Source organism: Colobus angolensis, unplaced genomic scaffold (genome assembly GCF_000951035.1).
Source record: "Colobus angolensis palliatus isolate OR3802 unplaced genomic scaffold, Cang.pa_1.0 Scaffold53, whole genome shotgun sequence".
Lineage (NCBI taxonomy): Eukaryota > Metazoa > Chordata > Mammalia > Primates > Cercopithecidae > Colobus > Colobus angolensis.
The window spans coordinates 11,658,046-11,677,309 of NW_012118821.1; the positions used below are offsets into that span (position 1 = coordinate 11,658,046).

Below are 19,264 nucleotides of genomic sequence, written 5' to 3' on the forward strand. Positions count from 1 at the left end.
CTGGCCACAGGTGATCCACCAGCTTTGGCTTTTCAAAGTTCTGGGATTACAGGCATGAGCCACTGTGCCTGGCCGTGTTCTTTTTTTTTAAATCCAGGTTCATGTCATCTGGCTCAGAATCCAGTTCTTTCCATGCTCTGGGGGCACAGACACCCCCAGTCAGGAGCCCAGGCAAAGCACACAAAGCCCCCCACAGGTCAGAAGACCCCGCCCATGTGAAAAGTGTTTCCAAGAGGCTTTCTAATGCTGCCCTGTTAAATATGAACAGATAATGAAGATCTCTAGATGTTCATGCAAGCCCTCTAATATAAAAAGGACCCAAACAAAAAAAACAAAAAAGAAGAAAATAAAGACTGTTCAAGAGAAACAAAGAAGCTATCATTGACTTTGTCTGAGTCACAGAAGGGAAACTACATTGGGTTTGCTGAACGGGAACACATTTAATTTTAAGTAGAAAAAGAAGACGATGATGCGTTGAATAACTAAGAGATCACTTAGAAATTTAAAGATGAGTGTTGAAATTTTAAATTTTAAAAAATCTCACAAGAGAGATGAGAAGGTACAGTAGAGGAAATCTGATTAGAACAAAATGGTGAAGGGATGGAAAATAAGATGAGAGGGTCTGTCCCGCTCCCACAGGACCACTGGTTGAATCGTGTAAGTTCCAGAAAGAGATCAGAGAAAATGGAGAGAAAGCAACCAGTGAAGAAAGCAGGGAAGACGATGGCCCTGGAAAAGCTGCAGGATACATCACATGGGAGAAAACAGATCTACACACCCCCTCATTCTGGGGAAATACTAAAACACTAGAAGCAGAGAAAATCATGATGACTCTGGGCATGGGGGTCTAGGGGAAAAGGATTCAAAGAATCTTCAAGAGGTAAGAAGATGAGGGACCATCAGACCTCCAGGGAAGTTCTTTCTCATCTAGACTTGTATTACTCAGACAAATAGTAGTTGGGTGTCAAGACAAAAATAGACATTTTAATGTTTAGGAATCATTAAAAATCTCCCAACAACCTTTCCATAGGAAGCTGTGGGATTACGTCTTCCACCAAAAACAAACAAACAAAAAACCAACAACAAGTAAATCAAGACATAGAAAAACAGAGATGCAGCAAAGAGAGAGAGATTACAAGAGATGGGGCAGGGACCTGGTGATGGCCAAGGGGTGTCATTACAGCCCCAGCTTTCAAGAGAACCAGTGTGGACCAGGCCAGATGGGAGGACACAGATGACTCCCTGAGACTTTAGGCAGGACACCAAATTGATAACTAAGCTGTTCTTCCCTAAGAAGAAGATATGATGTAATTGGGAATTTAGGATAGAGTCATGAAAGGTACATAGGAGAGCATGTGTGTGCATGGACATAATTATATTAATTGCAGTATAGAAATATTGTGCTGATAAGGAACATAGCATTAACGTGTTGTTCATCTGGCAGTAGTCTCTCCGTAGTTATGACAGTAAATCATTGCCTAGTAATCTCATGTATTGCCTAGGACAAGCATGCTGGGGGCAGAAACTGTGAGAAGGGCTTGGGCATGGAGTGCGTTAGCATACCTCCCAGTTCCCCCAGACAGGATGTGGAAGTTCAGTGCTTCATGGTGGGCAACCGCGCAGCCCCCCGTGGTAGAGACGCATTCATGTAGGGTCTGAAGGCAAATGCCAAAAGAAATGGCTAGAAGCATGGAAAGTTTTCCCTCTGGGGAGCTGGAAGTAAGACAGAGGTGGTATGTGGAGAACACTGTTTTTGTAATGAGCCATGTAGGGGTATTTTACCCCTAAACCATGTGCATGTATGAGGTTGATGAGAACACACATCACCTTTTCAAAGACCTTTTCTTCCTGTTGTTCATTGTGACCGCTCACAGTTGCAGCCTGTCAGACCACAAGCAATCTGCAGCTGGTCTGCACAATCTCTTAGGGTCTAGGATGAAGAATTTCCCGGAATCCAGATATCTCAGGTGCATTGGGTGACAGGGAGCTGAAGCGAAAGACAGAGCAGTTATGTGTTTCATCTTAGGAAAGAGGACATTAAAGTTCTTCAGCATCCTTCATCCCTCCATCCCTCTGGTAATAAACAGATTTGGTAACTGACAAAATGCTCCTTCCCTGACATTGACAAATTCCCTGGGGTTCTCAAGGTTGTTGCAAGGGGGTCTGTGTGAACAAAGGCGCTAAACACAGCTGTTTCAACTTCTATATTTAAAACTGAATAGCATAAATATAGTTTTCATTACAAATAGAACCGCTTAGAGGGGCTCCAAATGGGACTCTAGCTTGCCAGCAGCTCTGGCAGTCACGGGAGGTTAAGCCCCTGTGCTGGCAACCCTGTGATTCAGCTCTGCACCCCTCCGCCACTGTGGCCCCCTCGGCCATGCTGCAGGGTCCACAGCTCCCTAATGCTGGGCCGTGGAGGAGTGAAGCCACACATTCACAATGAGCCATTAGTGAAAACGAGAAGTGTAAGGAACCCTGAGAATAAAATACAAACTAGCAAGGACCAAATCTGCCTCAAAATGACCTGTACCCACTGTCTAAGTCACATCTATTAATCAAAACCCTCCCACTGCAGATCACTATCTCTCTGATTCTTTAAATGTTAAAAGGAAAAACAATTTATAGTAAAATGTATAACCAAATTAGCTTTTTTATATATTAAGAATAAAAATAACTTTATAATATGTTATATATGGAGAAGTGCTTACAAATATCAGATTGGAATGCTGTCTTCTACCTCATCATTTGGCAATAAACTTTTAAAAACCAAAAACAAAGGAGAAAGGAAGGAGAGAGAGAGAGAGAGAGAAAAGAGGAAAGGAAAGGAAGGGAAGAATAGAGGAAGGTAGACAGGAAGTGGGCAAGGAAGGGAGGGAGGGAAAAAGGAAAGGACAGAAGAGAAGGGGAGGGGAGGGGAGAGGAGGGGAGGGAGACAGGGAGGGAGAGAGACAGTGAGGGAAGAAAGGAGAGAAAAAGTGAATAAACAAGTTTGGCTTTCTTTAGCCTCAAATGCAAAAATTTCAAACAAAAGGTAATTTTATGCCTACTTTTCATTACAGGATACATCATTAAATTTCAATCTGTCTCTCTAAATAACTAAACATAAAGTAATAGATCATTCTTGAATTTTTGGACAAATAATGATTTTTTATTCACTACATAATTAACTTAAAATAAAGTAAACACCAAGTACCCTTGTTAAAGGGGGAAAGTAAAAATATTTTTCATATATCATGAATATTAATAATGATAAAGTTAAAATGAATTTTATAATACAGCTATGAATAATTCATTGATCTACAACTGAGTTTTTACAGTCAGTTGTTTGTCCTATATGCTATGACAATGAAGAAATGGCCTAAGTTCCTGAGAAAGGGACCCTACGGTCCCAAACTGAGGAGCAGGGAGAGTGTCACCCTGAAGCTGCAGTCCTTCCTTGCTGCCACGCTCTCTGTGTGCCCAGGTGTTGTGGCTGGCCATGAGATGACAGATAGAGGTTTGTTAATTTAGTTCATCTTTGATTCACTCATGAAACTGAGCAAACTTTGGTTTCACACATGTTCTATGTCTGCAGTGGATCCAGTTCTAGGGTTTAGAGTCTAATAGGCTTTCTCCCCTGCCCTGATGAGCTCGTGGTGGGGTTGGGGTGCTGCTTAGGAGACCTACAGTTACAGCATGGTATACTAAATTCTATGACAGACTCGAGAAAACCGTAACACAGGATGTGTTGCAGCCTCCAAAGCTTCCTACAAAACTCTTTCTAGGAAACCCACCACATTTTCAGTGACAATCATCCATTTATAATTATTGATCTATAGACAATTTTTATCTGTACTGAGGCCTTTCCTTATTCTTCTTTTTTTAACTGCGATGATTCTGAAAGGTGAAGAGCCTAAGAAGACACAGACATTATTAAGGACTTTGAGAGATAAATCGTTCATAGAAATGTCACCATGCATTATGTGCCCCCTGCCAAACTGCAGCCCTGCGTGCCTTCATGCTTTGGTACAAGGCCTTTGGCCGGGACTGTGTGGAGAACTCACAGCACACATGCCCACTCTCAGCGGGGATGAAGTGCTGCCAGCACTGACCAATGCACCTGGTTCCAGGGGGCTCTGCTCATCAACGCAAATGGAAAGTGAGACCGTTGCGTGCTTACCGTGGTGCCGCGAGACCATTGGGTGCTTACCGCAGTGCCATGAGACTGTTGGGTGCTTACCGTGGGGCCGTGAGACCATTGGGTGCTAACTCTGGTGCCCTGCATGACTGTTTTGTGTTGCATGGGACAAGATGGCATGTGCTTTCATGCAAAGCCACTGGAAATAGTAAAATAATCCTGCAAAAAGCAGTTGCAACCCCGTTAATGCCCTCACCCAGAGTAAGAAGCGGGGATGCTATGGCTGCTGCAGGCCCACTCAGCCAGGCACCCTTTGTTCAGAGAAATGGGGACGGCCATTCAGTTCCCACCAGTGTGGGTGACACACAGACCTTTTGAGAAATATCAAGACCACTGTGTCTATACCATTGAGTGAACTCTTCCTTCCCTCAAACAGCAGACATGACCCAATTGTCCTTGAGTTTATATAAACTGCAATCACACTTAGAGATGGTTTCAATTCATATTCCACTTTAAGGTAGTAAGGTCTAGAGTTTTGTTGCTCCCATATGAATTAATTCTTTCTTTAATCATCCTCAATCACTTCTAAATATCGAGGGAATCCTGGGCAGAAACATACTAGAGTGGAAACAAGGTGCAGATGTCACTGAGAAGGAGCCTCACATCCCTGGGCTGATCGCTGAAGTAAGAGAATCATACCTGAACTGTCCTCCCCACGGGTGGTGAAGAAAACCCAAGAGAATAATGGATTTAAAACCATTTTGCAGAATGTTAATATACCACTTTTACTATTGTTATCATTCCCCAATGTTAGATAAAAGACTTACTTTAAATGGTTTTTACCTAATAAATTAGTGTTTATTTATTTATTTGTTCATTCAACATGAATTTGTTGATCATTAGTGTGTGCCAGGCAAAATTCTAGACTCTTGTGATTTAGAAATAAGTTAGATAGCAAAGTGTCTACCACAATGGAATGTAGTTTTCCATGGGGGAAGACAGAAGATAAATGCATAAACAGATACTTACACACACATAATCCACAAGTGAAAATTGATGAATTGGATGTCACTAAAATTAAAATTTTACTTTATAAAACACCCTGTTAAGACAATGAAAAGACAAGCAATAAAGTAGCAAAAATACTTGGAAATCAAATATTCATCAAAGAACTAGTGTCTAGAATACACAATGAAATCTCAAATTCAACGATTTAAAACAATGTAGTAAGAAAATGGGCAAAAGACATGGGCAGATAGTTCACTAAAGATGAAATTTAAATGTGCATGAAAAGATATTTAATTCCATCAACTATTAGGCAAATGCAAGTTAAAACCACGATGAGCTGTCACTACATACCTGCAATGACTGACATAAAACAACAATACACCAAATTTTGACTAAGATGCAGAGAAACTGAATCACTGGTACATTAATCGAGACAAAGTGAAATGGCACAGCTATTCAAACCAGTTGGGCGTTTTCTTTTAAAGCTAGCTATGCAATTGCCATATGACCCAGCTATCCCACTCTCAGGCATTAACCCCAGAGAGAGGGAAATGTACATTCACAGTAAAACCTGCACACACATCTTTACAGAAGCTTCATTCATGGTAGCCAAAAACTGGAAATAACCCAGACGGCCTCCCGAGCATGAAGAGTTAAACTGTGTACAGCCGCGCCATGGAATACTACTCAGCCATTAGAAAGAATAAACTATTGATACAACCCAGATGGAAGCTCCAGAGAATTATGCTGAATAAGAAGAGCCAATCTGCAAGCTTTGTACAGTGTATGACTTCATTTATAGAACGTTCTTGAAATAACAAAATGACAGAAACACTGATGAGTGGTTGCCAGGGGTTCAGGGTAGAAGAGTTGGCTCTGAAAGGGAAGGGACATCCATGTGGCTCTGAAAGGAAAGAGGCTGGGTTTGGCTATGAAAATGAAGAAGGTGGGAGTAGCTATGAAAGGGCAGAAGTGGGCGTGGCTATTCATTGGAAGGGGGATGGACGTGGCAATGAAAGACAACGGGGTGGTCATGGTTATGAAAGGAAAATGATGGGCGTGGCTATGAAAGGGCAGAGAGTGGGCGTGGTGATGAACAGGAAGGGGCTGGGTGTGGCTATGAAAGGGAAGGGAGTGGGCATGGTGATGAATAGGAAAAGACTGGGCGTGGCTATGATAGGGAAGGGAGTAGGCGTGGTGATGAACAGGAAAAGGCTGGGCGTGGCTATGAAAGGACACTGAGGGGCCGGGCGCGGTGGCTCAAGCCTGTAATCCCAGCACTTTGGGAGGCCGAGACGGGCGGATCACGAGGTCAGGAGATCAAGACCATCCTGGCTAACACGGTGAAACCCCGTCTCTACTAAAAAATACAAAAAACTAGCCGGACGAGGTGGCGGCGCCTGTAGTCCCAGCTACTCGGGAGGCTGAGGCAGGAGAATGGCGTGAACCCGGGAGGCGGAGCTTGCAGTGAGCTGAGATCCGGCCACTGCACTCCAGCCTGGGCGGCAGAGCAAGACTCCGTCTCAAAAAAAAAAAAAAAAAAAGGACACAGAGGAACCTTTGCTCCTTCGGTGATAGTTATCTGCATGTTGACTGTGGTCACAGACACAGAAACCTACACTGGTGCTAAAATCGCACATGCATACATGAACACAAGAGAAGTAGGAAATCTGCACATCGGTGGGACGAATCAATGTCATTCTGCCTGTATGTGCTATGATTCTGCAAAATGTTATTATTGGGGGACACTGAAACACGGGTGCATGGGATCTCTGTATTCTTCCAGCTGCATGTGAATCTAGTTACCTCAAAACAGTTTAAAACCAAAATCTGTGTAATATAATCCCAGATAATGACAAATGCCATAAAGAAAAACCCCCACTCGTTCTCATTTGGGAGATTAGAGGAAGGGTTGATGAGGAGAAAGGCCAGCAAAGCTTTGGCTGAGGACAGAGTGTGCCTGAGAACCCCAAGGAGCACCCGCCCGGCTGGTGTTATTTTTGTTTTGCAGTTAAGCTGCCTGCTAAACATGCCGTTTAAGAGCTCATCCTAGGAATTCCATTACCAGTGATTACAAGCAGCATCTGGGACAGGGAACTGTGAGCAGCTAGAACCGTAGGTACATATTCCTTCCTTCCTACCGCACCTGAAGAACTGGGAAAAGGAGGTCACTGACTTACTCACTCATTAGCTGATTGTTCTGTGAATCTTTACCTAGTGAGGATCTGTTGTTAAAAGCACACTGTAGGTAGATAGATGATAGATAGATAGATAGATAGATAGATAGATAGATAGATAGATAGATAGATAGACAGACACACACATGGACAGACAGATAAATAGATAGATGATAGATGAATGGATGGATTGATGGATGTGCACACACCACATTTAGTAAGCAGCATCATATACCCTGCAAGGACATTTAGCCTATAGTCCCATTTTTCAGTGGCTTTTAAATCTACATCTGGTAAATGACTCCCAGATGGGAATGCATCTTGGAACAAAGGTAGTCTCATCTCCAGCAATTACTCTAACTCTCCTTCCTCCAAGAGGGGTTCTCACGTTTGTGAGGGTGTCTCCTCACTCCGGAAAGCCCGAGGGACCCAGGGAAGAAACCAGGAGCATCCAAACTGGAATATTTGGACAAGCAGCCCTGATGAGACGCTAAAGGTGCTTTGCTGTTTCACCTGGGAACGGGAAGGACACTTCTGACTCCATGATTTGTGAATGTGTGCATGGAGAAGAGAGCACGCTCCAAATAAAACCTTTCATTTTGTCCACGAAATTCTGTTTTGTAGATACTTATCACTTTAATGAAAAACCTGTCCCTCTCCTGACAATGGTCAGTCATATCTGCCGCTGAGGGACTGGGACTGCGGCTGCTCCCACAGGAGTGGCCTGATGGTCTCCAGGTCTTCCTCCTTGCTACCCTTTGTGAACATTGAAGAATAGAAAAAACACTTTTCCCAAAACAACGATGGACAACGTGATGAATCTATAGAACATGCTAAAAAGCTTAAACTGATAGAGATGAATTTTTAGGATTACCAGTAGAGTAAGTCATTGTGTAAATTAACGTAATAATATTTTATGAAAGTAAAATATTATGATTGTTTTACGCATAGTACTGACAATCTATTAGAGTGGCTTTGATGATTAATGTCCAATTCTACTGTTTCTCAATCACTCGTTTTGCTTTATGTTGGTTTGTTTCTAATATTTATTTAAATTTGTCTATTTGGTGTCTTTCAAATGGTGAAAATTAACTTGCATTTTTATAAAGCCACTGTATTGAGTACCATCCCAACCTTTCTTAGTCAATTTAGTAAGTAATATCTCAGAATGTGTTGGAAATAACTGTGCCTACTATATAAACATTAATCATAGAGGTTTATACATAAGCCCCATTTTAAACACTATTTGGATGTTGCTTTATAGCCATAGCAAATAAAAAAGTTTAAATTATTACTCAAGATGTTGCATTTTGTTTTGCTTTTTAATTAATAGCATTCTCTTGTAAAATCTTTTATGTGGAAATCACAACTTATTTGCTATCCTTTGAACTGAGAAGGACAAAAATACAAACACGCATGACAACCTGCTGATATTAACTATGAAATACATGTGCAGATACATCACTTATGCTTCTGTAATTTGTCTCTACACATTTTCTAATCTTAATACTTTGTAGACTCAATCATAAAAATGACTCTTTCCCTTAGTTTTATAAGAATATATTTGTAGTTTTGTGTATTTTTTATATTACAAAGAGTAATTTCATTAATTTTCTAAAAGGTTTTTCTATAAGGAATGTTTTATTGGAAATTAATTGGGTGTGACACAAGGTTATTGTTGCCACCATCCCTCTCATCTTATCTCCATGCATCTCATCATCTCTTATGTCTCATCTCCATGTATCTCATTTCCACGTATCTCATCTCCGTATGCTCATCACGTGTCTTGTCATCTCCATGCATCTCATCATCTCCATGTGTCTCATCATCTTCATGCTTCTCACCTCCATGCACCTCATCTCCGTGCCTCTCGTCATCTCTGTGTGTTCCATCTCCATGTGTCTCATCTCTATGCATCTCATATCCATGCTTCTCATCTCCATGCGTCTCATCATCTCTGTGTGTTCCATCTCCATGTGTCTCATCATCTCTTGTGTCTCATCTCCATCTGTCTCATCTCCTTGTGTCTCATCATCCCCATGGATCTCTTCCTGTGTGTCTCATTATCTCCATGTGTCTCCACGTGTCTCTGTGATCTCATCTACTCCATGTGTCTCATCTCTTAGTATTTCATCTCCATGTGTCTCATCATCCCCATTTGCCTTATCATCTCTGTGTATTTCATCTCCATGTGTCTCATCTCCTAGTGTTTCATCTCCGTGCATCTCATCATCTCCATGTGTGTCGTTGTCCCCATGCATCTCATCCCTGTGTGTCTCATCATCTCCATGTGTCTGTGCACCCAGCCTGGCCTTATTGCCTACTTGCAGCAAATGCATTAAAGACCTAACAATCACATCCCTCAGTTAGGGTTTTGCTTTTATTATGAATATCAGCCTCATTATTCTGCCTTTTTGTTCTTCTCTAGAGTGGCCACATCTGGTGGAAGATGAAAAAAATGTAGTTATTGAATTCAATCAAGTGTTTGCATCTTTCAAACTATCAACAAAATTCCATCAAGAAAGGTTCCAGTTGGTCTCACAGACATATGGATATCCGAGGAGCCACCTAAAGGTGAGGAATTCTATGTGGTATTACTATTTTAAGCTTTACATGCAGACAGGCATTTTGCGTATTTACCTTAAAATATGTTACTTTGAAAAAGCATAAATATATGTTTGTGAATGAAGCAGCATTTTATTTGATAAAGAATACAACACCTCTTGCTTTTAATAAACAATTCAATATAAAGTCAGAATGTGTAATCTCTTGGCAAACATAAACTCAAGTAGCCTTCTGTTATCTAGTTACATCACCCAAAAGAAGAATTTATAAGCATACTAATAGGCCTTGTTCACCCTTCAACAGTCATAGAGAAGCTCCTTTGTACAAAGCCTCTTTAAAATCAGATCCCTGTGTACATTATTAGTTCTATTTTGGGATATTTCATATTTGAGGAAATTAAGAAGGTCATTAATTATGGCCTCTTTTGCATTACCAGGGTTCCTGTAGGTTTCTGTCAGTTACTATTGACAAACCTCGCTTGCTGCCACTGTGGGCTCTGGGAGTCATGCTTCTTGAAAAACTTCAGGTTACAGCCTTTTGTTTTCAAAATAATTGTAGTAAAATACACGTAACATGAAGTTTACCATTTTTACAGTTTTCAAATGTGTAATTAGTGATATCAAATGTATTCACATAGTGGTGCAATGGTCACCACCTGCCATCTTCAGAACTTTTTCGTTCCCTAACTGAAGCCCTGTCCCCATTAAACACTAACTCCCCAGGCCTCCCCCACACTCCCTGGGTCCCAGCATTCTGCTTTCTGTCTCTGTGAATGTGACCACTAGACTTACCTCGTGTGAGTGGCATAGTACAGTATCTGTTCTTTTGTGACTGCTCTCTTTCACTTAGCATAATGCCCTCAAGGTCCAGCCATGTCGTAGAATGGGTCAGAACATCCTTCTTTTCTAAGGCTGAATAATAGTCCACTGTACATCTGTCAGTGGACACGTGTGCTGCCTCCACCTTTCAGCTACTGTGAATTGTGCTCGTATTAGCTTGGGTGTAGAAATATATATCTGAGTCCCTGATTTCACATTTCCTGAGCATCAACCCAGAAGTGGAATTGCTGGATTATGTGGATCATATTGCATTTTAATTTGTTAAGGAAATTGCTGGATCATGTGGATCAGATTGCATTTTAATTTGTTAAGGAAATGCCACTCTTTTCCATAGTGGCTGCACCATAAAGTGGTGCATTATCACCACAGTTCACAAGGGTTCCAATTTCTCCATATCCAGGCCAATGCTTATTTTTTTCTATGGTTTTATTTTTTGAAATAATAGATACCCTGATGGATGTGAAGTGCCATCCTATTGTGGTTTTGATTTGCATTTCCCTCATGATTGGTGATGTTGAGCATCTTTCCATGTGTTTACGGGAAATTTGCATGTCGTCTTTGGAGAAATGTCTAAGTCTTTTGCCTTAATCGGTTGTTTGTTATTGAGTTGTAGGAATTCTTATATATTATAGATATTATCTCCTTATCATATATATGATTTACAAATATCTTCTGCTGTTTCATGGGTTGCCTTTCACTTTGTTGGTAGTGTCCCTTGACACACAAGCATTTCGTTGTTTTCTTTTAAGTTTTGATGTTGTCCAATTTAACTACTTTTTTTTAACCTATGCTTTGAGTATCACATCCAATCAATCATTGCCAAATCCAATGTCAGGAAGCCGATCCTTCCTATTTTCTTCTAAGAGTTTTATAGCTTTAGCCTCTGTGTTTAGGTTGCTAACCCATTTGGAGTTAATTTTCTTTTTACAGGTTTAAGGTAAGATTCTAACTTTATTCTTTTGCATTGGGTATCCTCTGTGTGTTGAAAAGACTGTCCTTGCTCCATTAAATGGTTATGGAACCCTTATCAAAAATCATTTGACCATATATGCAGGAGTTTATTTCTGGGTTCTCTATTCTGTTCCACTGGTCTGTATCTCTGTCTTTATGCCAGTACCACACTGTTTTGATTACTGTAGCTTTGTTGTAAGTTTTCAAATCAGGAAGTATGAAATGTCTAACTGTGTTCTTTTTCAATATAGTTTTGGTTATTTGGGGGTCTCTTAACATTTCATATGGATCTTGGAATAGATTTATTTCTGAAAAAAAAAAAAATGACCTTAAGATTTTGAGAGGCATTGCACTGAATTTGTAGATCATATGGCTAAGTTTCTTAATGAGACAGAAATAGGGTTTCTTATATTTTCTGGTAATGAATTTCTATATGCAATTTAAGCATGTACCATGACCTTAAATAATTATTTCTGTTTGGAAAAAAAAGTTCAGATTTTTCCTAGTTTTTCTGAGCCTGGTTTGATTAGTAATGAGCAATTATATAAGAATATCAAATAAAAAGTTTTCTAAAATCTTCCCCAAAGATGAAGATGTTGTGTCTGTTTAGTTTCTTAAAAACTCAGCTTTGTTTTTAGGGCTTAATTATCTAGCTGTAATTTTAAAGGCTTTGTTCTCTAGCAGTAATTTCTTAGGTAGAAAGTCAACAATGGCATGGGATGTTCCACCTAATCTCAGTGATTGAAGATACCCTGGCGTCCAGGGGTTCATTGCTCATGACAAGAGACTAGAAGATAACCAAGCTTAGATACTTAGATGTGGTGGGCATCATCCAAGACCACCATGAATACTAACAATGTAGAGAGGCTCGGAGCACATGCTTAATACCCCAACTATGTCCATTAATAGATTATAAAACTTATCACTGATAGAGCCCTACCCCATAAGTACCAGCACTGGCAACCACGAATTTCTCCTGCAAGAAGGTGTGACTGTTATTCCCTCTTCAGAGGTCAGTAAAGGGAAGATCAGAGAGCTTAGGTGACTAACCTAAGATAACATAATTAATAAGTAGCCAAGACAGCACCTGAAGCATGCCCATGTGTCCTGGAAAGAAGGCTAGGGTACAATGTGGTGGGAAGGAATGATGTTTGAGGATCTAGACTTAGCACAAATCACGAACTCCAAGATCCTTTAATTTCACTCCTTAATTCAAGTCTATATTCAAGTCTAAGAAAAATATTTAAAAATTAGCATTAGAAATGACCTGATGAACGTTTCACTCAAAGAACAGACTTTGTTTACCACTACCCTTTTCTGTCACCAGTACTAAGTTGGTATTTATCATTCATCAGTCTCTCATTCTTTCAACAGTGCTGAGTACCTATTTTGTGCCAGGAACTCTTGTGTCTGGATGTATAAAAATAAATGAGATGCAGTCCTTGACCTCAAAGACTTCACACATTGAACAAACATAAGGCATGGAAAGGACTAGTCTTTCCTTTGGTGCAAAATGTGTCTTATTCCTTTCTGTGTTCCCGAGCTAGGCATGTTTCCTGGGCCATATTAGGTACTTAGTCACATCTCAATGAAGCCACAGAGGTCTGTGCAAGCTGTTGAGGAGGACACAGAAGAGATCTTAACTAGGAGCAGAGGAATCAAAGAGGACTTTGGAGAGGAGATCACCCCCAAAAGTGGATTTTTAAAGATTAGTTTATTAGATGAATAAATCTGGAAGTGGCTGGCTTGAGAGAAGAAAATACAAAACTCAGAGATAGGAAGCATCAAGTAATGGACGTGGAATACTATTCAGTTTTCATGTACAGCTGCATGTTAGGACAAAGGGCTTAGCTCCCCATGGCTTAGGTTTGGTGTTTATAAAATGAGTAGAGGTACTGTCTGCATTCTGTGGTCCACAGGAGACAGAATGGGATGTGGTTCTATTTCTCCCATATCAGATGGAACGTAGAACAGAATGGTCCTCTGTAAGAAGTTGCAAACCTCTTCTCAGTCCTTGAAATTGATGACTACTTTCTTTCACTCATCTGCCCGCCATCCTTTCTACCCCCAAAGTCTGATGTTACTGTATTCAATTTTCTGAATTCAATTTTAGTAGCTGTTGTGCAGTTTGTCCAACTGTAGACTCCAGGAATTATTCTGCTAGTCCTACCCTCGGATTACAACTCAGAATCAGAAACACTCATATGGAAAGGGCCTCAGCACCACCGCCACTGCAAAGCAGCAGCTGTTGCACACAACCCCAAGTCCTACCTTCTGCGGCTCTCAGCTCTTCCCTCCCGTGCACTGCTCCCCCTACCATGTGTCATCTTTTCTGTCTGCAGCAGCTAGCTTCCTTTAGCATCTCCACTTAAGAAGGACTTTGGGGCTTGATCTTATGGGAGAAATAAAAATGCCATAGAACAAGATTCAGATTTAGGGCATTTTTCTGTCCTCGTGTGTCCCAATTAGCCACTGTGATTGCTGAGCCGTGAACACCTGTGGCGCCTCCGCAGCTGGTGCTCTAGGAAATCCAATTTCCCCTGAACCAGAGCCCAAAGAGAAAATCACACTCTGCATCCAATTTCCATGCTAAAGACTTTCCTTAAAATAAAATCAGTATCTGTTTCCCAAAAAACTACATGAATTGTGTTCTGAATGGTGACTATTTTAAAGAAAAGCGTATCATGTGTCCAGAAGGAGAAATCTGCTGAAATAGCTCCAACTCTATAAATCTATATTCTTTGACCCTTTGAAATATATATATTTAAAACAGTGAACAAATGTCATAAGGTAGTCCTGTAACTGCCAACGATCACTTGTTTTTGGGCAAATCTCTACAAAAGAATTGTTCCTTTTTTCGTAAAACAGAAGTAAATGGTCAAATGAGATGGATGTCATGAACCAAATGTAAACTAGAAAAGATGACAATAGTTGCTAACCATTTATTAAGCATCCACTCTCTACCAAGCTTTGTTCTAAAACTACCATTCACCATGTCTCATTTCATCCTCAAAAAAAAAAAAAAAAAAAACCCTATGAGGCTAGTACTATATATATATATATATAATGTTTATTTACATATATATATAAGTTTATTTTCACAATACTGATAAAGACATGCCTGGGACAGAGCAACTTATGAAGAAGAAGAGGTTTAATGGACTCAGAGTTCCATGTGGCTGGGGAGGCCTCACAATCATGGCGGAAGGCGAAAGCCACGTCTTAACTGGTGCAAGGCAAGAGAGAAATGAGGGCCAAGTGGAAGGGGAAACCTCTGATAAAACCATCAGATCTCATGAGACTTATTGACTACTGCGAGAACAGCGAAGGTGAATCCATCTCCGTGATTCTGTTGTCTCCTACTGGGTCCCTCAGGCAAGAGAGAAATGAGGGCCAAGTGGAAGGGGAAACCTCTGATAAAACCATCAGATCTCATGAGACTTATTGACTACTGCGAGAACAGCGAAGGTGAATCCATCTCCGTGATTCTGTTGTCTCCTACTGGGTCCCTCAGGCAAGAGAGAAATGAGGGCCAAGTGGAAGGGGAAACCTCTGATAAAACCATCAGATCTCATGAGACTTATTGACTACTGCGAGAACAGCGAAGGTGAATCCATCTCCGTGATTCTGTTGTCTCCTACTGGGTCCCTCCCACCACATGTGGGACTTACGGGAGCTACAATTCAAGAGGAGATTTGGGTGGAGACACAGACCCAAACCATGTCTGTCTGTCGGTCTATTTACCTATTGATCTCTCTATATTCGTAATTTGTATTAGGAAAAAATTAATGTAGAGAGAAGTTTAATTTGTCTAACATTACACAGTTAATAAATGACACAGATGGGATTCAAATTTATGTAGGCATTCTAACTTCTAAGCCCGTGTTGTTAACTACTGTGAACTAACTTTCTACTATCTCTACAAAGCCATATGTAGATATTACACATTATTATTCTTGTGTCTATTTCATAACCATATATTATATATATTATACATACACATAATATATCTATGCACTTGTGTGCGTAGATAATGTACTGTGTGTATATTTACACAAAGAACTTGTGGAACTGCTAGGTTGCTGCCAAATCAAATTGTTTTGCTTTAGTGGTGCAGTGCCATGAATATAACTTTATAGTCATCATCCTCATACATGTTTCCCCAGCTTTGTCAAGATCCTCCCTAACTCGGCGGGGTGCAGTGACTCAAGCCTATAATCCCAGCACTTTGGGAGGCCGAGACGGGCGGATCACAAGGTCAGGAGATCGAGACCATCCTGGCTAACACGGTATAACCCCGTCCGTCTCTACTAAAAAATACAAAAAACTAGCCGGGCGAGGTGGCGGCGGCGCCTGTAGTCCCAGCTACTCAGGAGGCTGAGGCAGGAGAATGGCGTGAACCCAGGAGGTGGAGCTTGCAGTGAGCTGAGATCCGGCCACTGCACTCCAGCCTGGGTGACAGAGCAAGATTCTGTCTCAAAAAAAAAAAAAAAAGAAAAGAAAATCCTCCCTAAGTCATGGAAGAATTCTTTTCAATTGTTTTCCAAGTGATTCATTTGTGTTGCTTCTATCATAATTGCTATGATTTCATTAAAACAATGTTTATTGCAATGTGATGTTATAAAATATTATGGATAGTCAAAAATAAAATTGAGCTTTTATTTTTCTGGAATGTCGTTTAGGAAATAGTAGAAATTTGCATATCTCATGACTTGTATTATCAAAGTCATGGACCACCACGCTGTAGGAGAGTGGGATGCCAAACTGCTGATCCCTGTCTCCTATTCCGGAGTGTGGTGGAGACTGCAAATCATGGCACCTCCTTCCTCCTAACTGAGGACAAGTGCCTGAAGTCAGGGGACACTTTGATGGAAGCAAAGTTGGAAAGGAGGATATGTGGTTCAGGACCACGGACCACTTAGGGGGATTCAGATCTAAGGGGCAGTCAGATATTGTTAAGGGATTTAGATACCAGAGGTCCACCTAGGAGGATGGGAGGCAGGGGATTGCCAGAGATGCGTTTCTCTTCGCTTTTCTGAGAGTCCTGCTGTAGTTAGTGGAGTCAGCACATGGACCACCTGCCTCTGGTGTGTGGCACAACCTTATCGCTCCTTCTGGGGCTGTGTGAGCTGAGGTGTCCCAGCAGTGTCTGATGCCCCACAGGTTCATGGAAGCTTCACACAAAGGGATTTTCCACACGAGAGTTTCTAAGCTTGAATGCCCTTGTTCCCGTTTCCCTTTGGAACAGAAGTAGGAAACTTTCTAAGCCTGAAGTTGCCAAGCAAGCACAACATTTTTCTGGAGCTACACAAATTCACATAAATCTCAGGAAGAGGTATCAGTTTCTGACCTCATCAGAATTCTTTTATAAGTGTTATTTTTTTTTTTTTCTGGTCAGGGCAGAAGGGATTGGAAGACTGTGGGGTGGGCTAAAGTGGTTCCTCAGATTACTGGCACTAATGGTTTTGAACATCAGACTAATCAGGCTCTATCCCCCCTTCACAAAATGAGAAGCAGACACACGGATAGAGCAGGTGCTTGGTGCACGGTATCTGCATTAAGGCCAGGTCTGTGCCTCCAAGAGGCTCACAGTCCAAGGTCTGACACACTCCACAGTTTACTGGGGATAGCCCCATGTCTTGAAGGAGGTACCTCTACAAATTCCCTGGAGATAATCTTTCTTCTAGAAACCTGGAAAGAAATTTGTGTTCCGCAACCTTTGCTGGGAAATGGTACTGTGGTGGTTTAAGCTGGATACTTTTTTCACTGTTTTTGTATTTTCTCCTTAGTAGTAGTTTACATTATTTCCTTGAGTTCTAATTTTAAAACGATTATATACCATCGTATTCATAAAAATTTACTGTTGTTAGTATGTTTGGAGAAGCATATCGTATTTAAATAACTAGCAGCATCTTCCATTTAAGCTTGTATGTAGACTTCGTTGTCTGCTTAAGTCAATAATCCTTCTTAAATGTAGTTAGCCAAATTTTTATCGTGGAAAATCAGTGTTGAGCTTTTAAATTTTCTTCCAAAAATAGAAATGTGTGACTTTATTCAATATGCTAAGCCTCGAATAATGTATCTTCCAGAGAATATTAATGTTTAGTAATACATAATCTTTCTTTTCACTTGTGAAGGAGAATTTTCATGTACCCACATTCCATAGAAGGTTCTAGAATGGCCATTGGGGGTAGACTTTGTTAGGTGAAGCAATTCTTCTCAGATGTATCATTTTCGTTAGTCTTGTGGACATATTCTAATTTGACCAGGATAAAAATCATGTTAGCGTTAATATCATAGGTATCTTTCATAAATAAAAAAATCCAGTGTAAAATCTGTGGGTGGGAATTAATAGCATCTGACCAAGTGAAACGAAGATCATATTTACGTCCCATGTAAGACATTAAACTTAAACATAGATACTGCAGAAATGAAATGAATAAATCTTGCTGAGTCAAAAGAACTTTCAAGACAATGTAGAAAAGTGGAAATTTTAGTGCAGGTATTGTTTTAATATCATACCAATAAATAAATAAGAAATTACTTCACTAAAATATAGCATAAATGGGTAAAATTAGTGACTTATTAACATATTACATTTAACAAATAAAAATATTAACTAAAAATGAGCAAAGGATATGGAAGACAATTCAGAGGAGATAAAAATGAATTTGACATTAGAAAAGCTGCTCAAACTCATGACACCATGACTTCCAAGTGGAGTCACTAAGTCATGGTTCTCTTTCCTTCTCAGTGGACAGTAGTCAGGCATGCTGATAGCAAACTGTTGGAGAGTATGTGTTATAGATGATAATTAGTAATATCAATGAAGCTCAGAAAGGGTGTATCCTCTGTACTAGTAATTCCACTTCTAGATATTTAGTGTACAAATATTCACACACAGGAGAGCAAAGTTGCATTTATAAATAGACAGCCAGTGCAGAAGCCAAAAGCAAGACCTCTGACCGCACTTGTAGAACCAAGTGTGGCTTCACCCTGGACAAGCTACTGGTCTCTACCTGCTGTGGTTTCCTTTTGTGTATGCCAGGAATAATCACAGTATTTATACCTAAGAGAGTCATGGTAAACATTGATGGAATGAGTAAAAATGGCACTTGTCGCATAGCAAGCATTTTTCTATTAGAAATGCTGGCTATTTTTATTGCATTCATTATAAGTCTTGTTTATAAGAACAAGATTCTGAAACGACTTAAATATTCATCCATAGGAGATGGGTGAAATAAATCATGCTACATTCATGTAATGGAGCATGATACATTTATTTTTTAATGAAGGAGATTATATAAACCTAGTCCAAGATATAATATTAAACAAAATTTGCAGGGTGAAAAAACCATGCATGTAATGTTATGATTTGGGTGTTTTAAAAAGCATGACAAGCATAGATGCTTGTCAATGCATTGAACTTCAGAGGAAGACCACAGGACAGGTTGTCCCAGAGGGAAGAAATTGGGTGCCCGGGAAGAAAAATTACTTTTCATAGTATATCTCTTGAATCCTTAAGAATGCTGTGCCGGCCGGGCGCGGTGGCTCAAGCCTGTAATCCCAGCACTTTGGGAGGCCGAGACGGGCGGATCACGAGG

At 40.5% G+C, this 19,264-nt stretch overlaps 1 protein-coding gene across 3 annotated transcripts in view; it reads left to right on the plus strand.

The window, feature by feature from the left end:
• Positions 1-19,264, plus strand: part of MYT1L (myelin transcription factor 1-like) — a 536,085-nt gene that overhangs the window by 266,147 nt on the left and 250,674 nt on the right. For all 3 annotated transcript variants that reach the window (XM_011960959.1, XM_011960961.1, XM_011960960.1), the window contains exon 4: positions 9,734-9,879. The gene's annotated coding sequence lies outside the window, so the exon portion shown is untranslated. The remainder of the gene's footprint in view (positions 1-9,733; positions 9,880-19,264) is intronic.